This window comes from Castor canadensis, chromosome 6 (assembly GCF_047511655.1).
Source record: "Castor canadensis chromosome 6, mCasCan1.hap1v2, whole genome shotgun sequence".
NCBI classification, from domain to species: domain Eukaryota; kingdom Metazoa; phylum Chordata; class Mammalia; order Rodentia; family Castoridae; genus Castor; species Castor canadensis.
This window is the reverse complement of record NC_133391.1, coordinates 36,543,439-36,553,226: the sequence shown is the minus strand read 5'-3', so window position 1 is coordinate 36,553,226 and position 9,788 is coordinate 36,543,439.

Here is a 9,788-nt window from a genome sequence, read left to right as displayed (position 1 = left end):
GTTAGAAGTATTGTTCCCAAATGGTGAACATGTGGGAGTCACTCAACAAGGCAAAAAGAAAAGGTTTAATTCTGCAGAAGGGTGCAGACACAGACCATAGTCTGATAGGCAGAACACACTGAGCGGGAAGACAGCTCAGTTTTTATCTCTCTCTGCCCCTCACCCTGATGAACAGGTTTGGGTTCACAATCTTCCCAATTGGCTAGCTATTGTTTTGGGTAAGATTTTCCAGAATCAGTGACATTTTTATAGCTCAGTGAGAAAGTGATTTCTCAAGGTCCCTTGAAGATAGGACATGGGGGCTGACATTTTACTCATCAAGCAGTTTGAGATTAGGGAATCTAGTGGTAAACAGCTTTTTGACCTCAAGAACCTTGCAGTGTTGTGGAAATAGTGTCAGACAAGAAACCAAGCGATACTCATAGAAGTAGGAGAACTTTTTTATTTTATGCCTATAGTCCCAGATGAGCTCATACTCAAAATTCTGGGCCCCAAGCAGTAAAATCACAGGATTCTTAAAGGGCAACACAGGGGATCGGGTTACAGGGAACGTGCTGGTTGCTAATAGGTGGGCTCACACTGGGGTTAGGGACCTAACAGGGGGGCCTGTTTTGGAAAGTTTGTTGCAGACAAAGAAAGGTGGGAATGGGCAGCAGAGGTTCTATCGTGGGAAGTCTGTTTGTGGAAGGAGACAAAGAAAGGTGCGAATGGGTGGTTATCTTTGCATGGGGCCTTTTATCTTGGCCCTGGACTCATTTTATGCTTTAACTAGCAATTTCCTATGTCCTATAACCTTCTTCTTGTTCATTCCCTCCTTTCAATGCTTTTCCTACTTGTGGACAAGCATCAACTCTAGGTTCCCGGGATTCTATCAGGTTCCTTCTGTCCTAAGGGTCTATATTGGATCACCAGGAACTTTATTGCCTCCATTTGTGAGCTAATGAAATGAGTTATGGCATTGAGAATGCAAGGGCCAAATATGAGAGCCAATAGGAGCATGAAAAAAGGACCAGCCAGGGCTCAGGGTGTAGCTCAGTTGTAGAGTTGGTTGCCTAGCATGCTGGAAGCCTGGGTTCAATCCCCACCATTGCAAACAAAAGGACCAGCCAAGTGGAGAAGCCATGAGGCCCAATTCCAGATGCTGCTCCATCTGTTCCAGGAAGTTGCTAATTCCTGTTTCCTACGTGTGACCGGTCCTGTAATTACTGAGCCATGTCTCTGACTATTCCTGACTGAGTCACATAAAAGCAACATTCTTCATTTAGGAAAAGGCAGAGCCTCTCCCCTTGTTTGGCAGTGAGTAAGTCCAGCCCTCTCTGATTTTGGAGGACCCACAGATGCTAGGGAGTCCAGTTGGTCCTGCTTGGCCACTAAGGACCTAGCCACTTTTTCTATGTCATTTGTTAGGTCGCAGATAATTGATTATAGTAGGAGGATGATGAGGCAGTTCCTCCTATGCCTTTTCCTATTCCAGCTGTTATCCTTAATCCAATTAGTAAAGGTATGAATTATATAGCTCTCTTTGACCATGTGTGGGCCATCAAAGGTACAGGGAGGGTCTGATTGTTAGGCACTATGTTTATCTGGGGGGTGAGGAATGCTAATGGCAAATGCCCTTCCAGTTAGCTGGCAAGGACTGATAAGCAAGGATCCCACATACAAAGAAGGTTCCTGGGCCGCTGCACTGTGATCTGTCAAATGTACATCTAATGGTGGTGGCTGTACAGTTTTGGATTTGGGCACATTGGCTAGTAGCCAGGTCCCCCACTGGATAGCATCCTCTTGAGTTGTAGATACAATTAGGAGCCCTCTGAGATAGCTGTGTATTGCTTACATTGGGTTTTGTGCTGGTAGAGTTGAGAGTAGCATCATGTGTACTCTGGTTAAGGGGGCCCACCCGGGCCACTACATAGTGAGGGGACCTGAGGACAAGCAGAGCCAACAATCACCTGCCAATGGTGGGTTCATAAGATTAAGGAGGTGGTAAGTTGCATTTAATAGCTTGTACAATTGGGGTTCCAAGTTAAGGTTCTCTGTCCTAGAAGAAAGCCTTAATGGGGGTCGTAGTGGTGGCAGATCAATATCTTTGATAGGCTTATAGCTGTCTCGGTAAGCATCTCTGGATGGCCTCTCTGTATCTGTGGCTTTTCCCTTTGTAGACTGACATGGGGACTGGGTGGTCAGGGAGGATGCCCAGACATAACGAGGTTTATTTCCTCCCCCTGTCATTTTATCATTCCATGCCTTTAAGGGTCCCCATCTTTCTTCCAGCAAACCATCTGCCCAATAGTGCCTTTGTTCTTGCAGGACCCCATCAGGCCTGTCAGTTTTCCCTTATAGTAAATTGTCCCTCCTCTGGTACACTGAGAAATTGATGTCCTGAATGTGGGTGACACGTATTGGTAATAGGTGAAGGCATATTGTAGTTTTCCCTGGAAGGAGAGAGGTTCTATGCAAATTGAGCAGTTATTCCAGTCTCTAGATGGGACAACCTTAAAATGTAACAGAGTCAGAAGGCAAAAACACATCAGAGACCTCATGCCTGAGATTGGGGTCTGGGCTACAGATAGCACTGAACAGCAGTAAGCCTTCCTAATATGAGGAGATAACAGGAGGCCAGCTGTACACTTTGGCCTACATTCCAATCCTGGGGAGCAGTGACAGCCAGTCCTAGTGCAAATAGTATTGCAACAATGCTAATCAGCAGGATGGGGTAAGGGTGGCAGAAAGGGGAATACATTTATGTCCTGGTGGGCAAATCTCAGGCTTCTACTGTGCATTGACCAACCAGATTCTAGGATGTGGCTGGAGCAGGGCTGGAGATCTCTCGGGTGATGGCGTGCTGCTGTGATGTTCTCTGGTACCTCAACTTGAGGGGATTAGTTTGACCACGAACAGCCTGCCAGTTTTTAGGGTCTGCGGGGGCTGCTGCCTTCCTTATCTGGGAGTGATGAATCCAGGGAGTGATAACTCCAACTTCAACAGCCATGGGAGTAGCTAATATTACTAGATGGAAACCTGTCCAACTGGGTTGGAGTGGTTCCTTTTTCCAATCTTTTATCCATACCATATCCCTGGGTTGGTGGGGATGGGCCCAGTTACCCATGGGGATTGGGGTGCTTTCTAAGACTTCCCAGGAGATATGGCATAGGGTTTTTCTTAGGGCCTGGAGATTTCCAATTTGCCTGAGGCCCCCTCTGAGCCTCTTTATTATGGGAGGGGGCCTGCCATAGAGAATCTCAAAGGTTGAGTAGCTGGAGGGTCTAGGGGTACAGTGGGCCCTGAGCAGGGCCAATGGTAGCATGTCTATCCAGGGGGATTGTGTTTCTTGGCAGAGTTTGGCTAAGGTGATTTTGAGGGTCCAATTCATGTGCTCTACTTTTCCTGAATTCTAAGGCCTGTATGATGTGTGGAGCTTCCATTTTATTTTCAAAATTTTAGCCAGGCCCTGGACTATTTCCCCACAAAGGCTGGTCCATTATTTGATCTGATAGAAAAGGGGAGCCCATATCTGGGGATAATTTCTCTTAAAAGGGCCTTTATTACCTCTTGTGCCTTTTCTGTGTGTGGGGGTAAGCCTCAACCCACCCTGAGTAAGTGCAGACAAGGACCAAAAGGTATCATTATCCTAGACAGGGCTTGACCTCTTTGAAGTCCACTCCCAGGTCCTCAAAAGGCATGGTGCCCATTATTTGTATCCCAGGGCTTGGCTTAAGTCCTTGACTTGCATTGTTTTGTGCCCATGTAATGTACTTAGCACTTATTTGGGTGTACAGAGTGGGGGAGCTTGGGAATAAAATAGTATTTGTCCAGAAGTTTTTCCAGGGCCATTTTCCCCAAGTGTGTTAGCTCATGTTGTTTGTTTTACCAGAGGGGCTGCAACAGCACTGGGGACAAAGAGTCTCTGGTCAGGCAACTTCCACCAGCCCCCCACCCCTTTTCTTTTATTCCTTTTCCTCTTTTGCCCACTGTTCTTCTTCCTTGGTGTAATTCAGGGTGGGAGGTAGCTCTGGAGCCAGCAGAAGTTTGGCGGTTTGCTCTCACTCCAGGGGAACTTAGCTCTTTTACTGTCCTCTTTGCTGCTTGGTCAGCCAGGTTTCCTTTACTGACATAGTCTGTGCCCCTTTGGTAGCCTCTGCAGTGGATAAATAGCCACCTGAGAAGGTTCCCAGACTGCTTCCAGCAGTTGGAGGATTTCTTCTTTGTTCTTAATTTCTTTTCCTCCTGCCGTCAGCAGTCCTCTTTCCTTGTATATTGCTCCATGCATGTGCAGGGTGGCAAAGGCATACTTAGAATCAGTGTAGATGTTCACCCACTTTCCCTTTGTATATCACAATGCCTGGACTAGCACCCAAAGTTCAGCTCATTGTGTGGACCATCCTTGTGGTAGGGCTTCAGCCTGTATGATGTTGTTAGCAGTGGTGGTGTGAACCCAGCCTTTCGCTGTCCTCCCTGGACAAAGCTGCTTCCATCTGTGAAGAGTTTGAGCTCTGGATCTGAGAGGGGGATGTCTGCTAGTTCTGACCTTCTAGAGAACACTTCATCCATTACCTCTTTGCAATCATGATCTGGGGCCCTTCCTCTGTTGGCAGGAAGGTTGCAGGGTTTAAAGTTTGTACAATTTCAAGTTTGACTCGAGGATTCTCACATAGTAATTCTTGGTAATGGGCCGTTCTGGAACTGGTCAGCCATTTATGACCCTGCCCATTCATTAGGGCCAAGACTGCATGAGGGACCTTAATATTAATGTCCTGTACCAGGGTGAGCTTGTTGACCTCCCTCATTAGGATTACTATGGCAGCCAAGGCTCAAAGACATGGAGGCTACCCTGAGGCCACTGGGTCCAAGCACTTCAACAGGTATGCCACTGCCCATTGCCATGAACCCACTGTTTGGGTGAGGACCCCCAGAGCTGTGTGATTTTTCTCACAGAGGAAGAGATTAAATGGTCACACTACATCTGGCCGGCCTGATGCAGGGGTGCTGGTTAACAACAGTCTCTTTATGTCCTGGAAGGCCCTTTCTTGGTCTGGCCCCCAGTTTAGAGGGTCCTATCTGGAGCCTGCTGTGGCCTTGTAAAGTGGTTTGGCCAGGCTTGAATATCTGGGTATCCAGATGTGACAGAATTCTGCCACTCCCAATAATTCTTGGACTTCCCTTTTGGTCTTTGGCTGTTGAATGGAGCAGATGGCCTGTTTCCTTTCTGGACCTAAGGCGTATTTTCCTTCTGAAATGATGAACCCAAGGTATATCGGACCTCTTGCTGGCAAACTTGGTCCTTTTTCTAGGAAACTTTGTTGTCTGCCTCAGAGAGTCAGGCTAGCAATGCCTTTGTCCCCTCCCAGCATTTTTCCTGGCCATGGCTTGCCAGGAGCAGATCATCCATGTATTGGAGCAAGGTACAGCTTGGATTTTCTTCCAGGAAAGTTGACAAATCTACTGCTAGGGCTTCCCCAAACAAGGTCAGTGAATTTTTGAATCACTGAGGCAGTCTGGTCCAGGCCATTTGTGTATTTCTTCCAGTATGGGAGTCTTCCCATTCAAAGGTGAACAGAGGCTGGCTAACTGGGGTCAGGAGGAGGCAGAAGAAAGCATCCTTTAGGTCCAGGTAGGTGAACCAGCTTGCTTGTGGTGGTAGAAGGCTCAGGAGAGTGTAGGGGTTAGGAACCACCAGGTGTGGTGTTGGTGACTGCCTGTAGGTCCTGGACAGATCAGTGGTCATTTCCTCCTGCCTTCTTGACAGGTAACAGTGGGGTGTTCCATGGCAATAGGCATTTGATCAATATCCCTACATCCTTCAGCTGCTGTAGGTGGGCCTGACTTTCCAGGCATGCTTCCTGTGGCACTGGATATTTCCTCTGTCTAACAGGGAGAGCCCCAGTTTTGAGATCTACCATTATGAGTGCATGGTTGAGAGCCAGGCCAGGAGGCCTTTTTTCAGCCCAGACATCAGGAAACTCCTCCAGTAGGCAGATGGGCTTCGTCAGGTCCCCCTTTTCCTGGTGGTGGAGTTGCCATTCATCTTCTGTAGGCACAGTCACTGCCATGATGAGGGCATTTGGTTCTCTCACTGTAAGGCTTGTAGGCCCTCCCTGGGTGAAGGTGATTTGGGCTCCGAGCTTTATTAAGCCCCTTCCCAGCAGAGGAATTGGGCATTTTGGTAGGTACAGTAATTCATGAGTTATTCCTAGTTGGCATGTCTGGGGTTGGCAGAACTGCTGGGCAATTTGTGTGTGGTGGCTCTGACTATTGTGGCCCTATGCTGAGTGAGTAGACCACAGGTTTAGTGACCACAGAATGCTCAGCACCTGAGTCCACCATGAATATTGCTGGTTGGCCCCCTGCTTTCATTTTGCCTATGGGCTCTTGGGGGGCTAGTGGTGAGAAGCCTGGTCTTCCCTAGTCTGACTCAATTCCTGTTAGGCCAGTGAGGTCCTGGGCCTCTGGTTTGGGTTGCCATCCCGTCTTCTTTCCTGGAGCAATCTTGTTAGGCTCCAATGCTGGTCCTTCTCAGTGGGGGCATTCATTCTTCCAATAGCTAAACTTCTTGCAATAGGCTCACTGGTCTCATCAAAGTGGGGTTCTTCCAGTGGGTCTCTCCTTCCATGGCAGAGCTGACTGCTTGGTTGGGTCTGGCTTCCCCAGTGCTGCAGCCAACAAGGGCACCTTGGCTTTCATTCTTTTATCGGCTCTTGTTTTGCCTCATGGTCCTGGTTCATAAAGACTTTATTTGCCACTTCTAATAGCTGGGTGACATTCATTCCAGTGAAGCCTTAAAGTTTCTGAAGTGTCTGGTGAATATTGGCATATGACCAGACCACAAATGCTGTATTGACCATCTGCTGGTTTTCTGGTGCTTCTGGATCAAAGGAGGTGCACACCCAGAAGTATTTCATAAAAATCAGTTGGTGATTCCTCTGGCTTCTGGATAACTGCTGCAGTTTTGGATATGTTGGTTGGCTTCTTAGCTCCAGCCGTGAGCCCGTGTAGGAGGGCGGTGCAATACTGAGTGAGGACTCCTCATCCTTCTGCTGTATTGAAGTCCCAGGTAGGCCGAGCATCAGGGGCTGCCTCTCTTGCCTAAGCTTCTGCATCTAGGGTTCCTGCTGGGGCCTGCCCTTGGAGCCAGCAGTAAGCCTCCATCAGGATTCACCGTCTCTCTTCTGAGTTGAAAAATGTCAGGAGGATCTATTGGCAGTCATCCCAAGTAGGTTGATGAGTCTGAAATATGGATTCTAGGAGGTCAATCATGACCTGGGGCTTTTCTGAATAAGGCGGTGTGTGGTTCCTCCAATTTAAGAGGTTACTTGTACTGAAAGACTGGTAATAGAGGATAGAGCATCTGGGCTGGACTGTGCTGTCAGCATCAATCTGTTGGGGCCCTTGCGTCTCGTGGAGCAGCATTTGCAGGGCCCTGGCCTGAGGGGCTGGTGCTTGGGACAAGTGAAGGCAGCAGCTCAGGGGCTGTGGACTTGGACTCCAAGTCAGGGATAGAAGTGGGGCATCGCTGGGGCTGGGAAGCTGCTGACAGGGTTGAGGGGGACTCACTGAAGGTGGAGGACTGTCTGGGAGAGGTGGCACTGGCTGCTCTGATGGTGGTGGCACACTGGGAACATATGGCAGGGGCACAGATAGTTCATCTTCTGGGTCCCCTTGCAGAACAGGCTTGGTCAGCTTCTGGTCTTTGGGCTTCATTACCTGGGGCATAAAAACTCTGCTCTGTCCCTTTTTGTGGGTGCAGAATCAGACCCAAGGGGATATGTTCTGAGCCACCTGAAGCCAGGAGTTGATATAGGGGAACTGATCATGGCTTCTGGGGGTTTCTATTATGACCTGATAAATGGCCCTGACAGTGGGAAAATCTGGGGTACCTTCAGGGGGCCAGTTGGCCCAAAAGTGGGCCACTCCAACTCACACAGTGTGTGCAGCCTCCAGGAGACATTTTGACCCCTTAATCTCCTGAGAATCATTTTTTAAAATGTTTAAGTATGGGTCTTGGGAAACTTCCACCTATGGCAGTTAGAGGGGTTCTCTATACCCACTCTATGTATTTCTCCCCACCCCATGTCTGTGGCAAAGACAAACAAGGGTGGGTGCCCCTTCAAGAGAAGAGCCCAATCAGATGTCTTCCTGGCCATGTCCCACAGTGACTTAGGTGCCTCTTAGCATCAATGGCAGGGTCAGCCTTGTGACTCCAGATTGGGTCGCCCCGATGCCACCCTAAGCAGCATGAGGATCACCACAGAACCACAGGACAGACCCACTTTGACTCCATAGCCTTTCAGCTGTGGAGCCACAAACTTGAGCTGAAGTGAGGACGAATCAGGCTGCTCATTCACACACACATTCACACCAGAAGTTATTACAACTTTCCTTCCTCCTTTTTGGGGAAGTCCCTGACCTACAGAATTCCTCTTGGAGATTCCTGGGAGTTGATCAGACTTCCTTTCTTCCCAGTGGGACGGGACCTGAATTTCCCTGGGGGCTTACTGAATCTGGATGAAATTGCCAGGTGAGTTGGTCCACTTCTCCTTGGAGTCCAGCTGGGGCAAGACTACTCAGAGGGTTGCAACTCCAGGGTGAAGGAGGACCTGGAATAACGTCAGGTGGCATGCCACCTTGTTTGGTCCCTAGCTCCTCCCTACTCCAGTGCAGTCCAGCTACAGGTTGGTGGCTCAAGGGGCCAGAATGCTTGATACCTCACTGGGGCCTCCAGAAATGTTGTGGAAATATTGTCAGATGAGAAACCAACAGACATTTAGAGAAGTAGGAGAACTCAGATTTTTTAATTTTATTCTGGCAGTCCCAGATGAGCTTATACTCAAAATTCTGGGCCTCCAGCAGTGAAATCACAGGATTCTTAAAGGGCAGTGTAGGGAATCCAGTTACAGGGAGCATGCTTGTTGCTAATAAGTGGGATCACGTTGGGGTTAGGGACCTGGGGTTGTTTAGGTAGGATCGGCAGGGGGTCCTGTTTTGAAAAGTTTGTTTACAGAAGGAGACAAAGAAAGGTGGGAATGGGTGGTTGTCTCCGCATGGGGCCTTTTATCTTGGCCCCCCAGATTCATTTTATGACTTAATTAGCAATTTTTCATGTCCTATAACCTGCTTTGAGGTGATCTTCCTGTTCAGCAGGGTTAAGCAATGTTTCACAAAGCATGTAGGCAGCAATTCAGGGGGCTTAGCTGGCATCTATACTGTTGTGGGCTGGTGTAGAGAGTTCTTGTCTTCACAGGCCAAAGAATTGGCTCGTGAGGCAGTGGACTGACTTGTGGGACAACAAGGTTGGCATACAAAATAGGATTTATTAGAGAAGGAAAAGTCTACAGGTAGAGCAGGGCAGTGGAGCCTGGAAACCGGTGGCTCCCTGCTCAGGTGAAGCCTGGGGCTTTTTTATGGATGCTTTAACTCTGGGTTAGGGTAAGGGTTAGGTGGGTTTTTTCCATTGGTTGTGGATTCGTGCGCGTGGGCTGTCTTCGATGAGCTGGTCTGTTTGCCCTTATGGGGAGAAACAACCTTGAGATCATGCTTGTTTATCAGCTCTGTGGTAGATTTACGAGATCATGTAACTCCTTCTCAGGATGCAGGGTTCATAGTGCTCTCCATGGGGGATGGGAAACTCACTCATCTGTCCTTTAGGTCCCCAGACCCAACAATACATTAACTCCTTTGTCAGAAAAGACTTAACTTTAGTTGATCCTCACACTATTGATGGAGTGTCCTGGTATAGTCAGTGATTGAAGATGCTGGACCAGGAGTTAAGAGTAAAGCGGGCACAAAGTTTATTG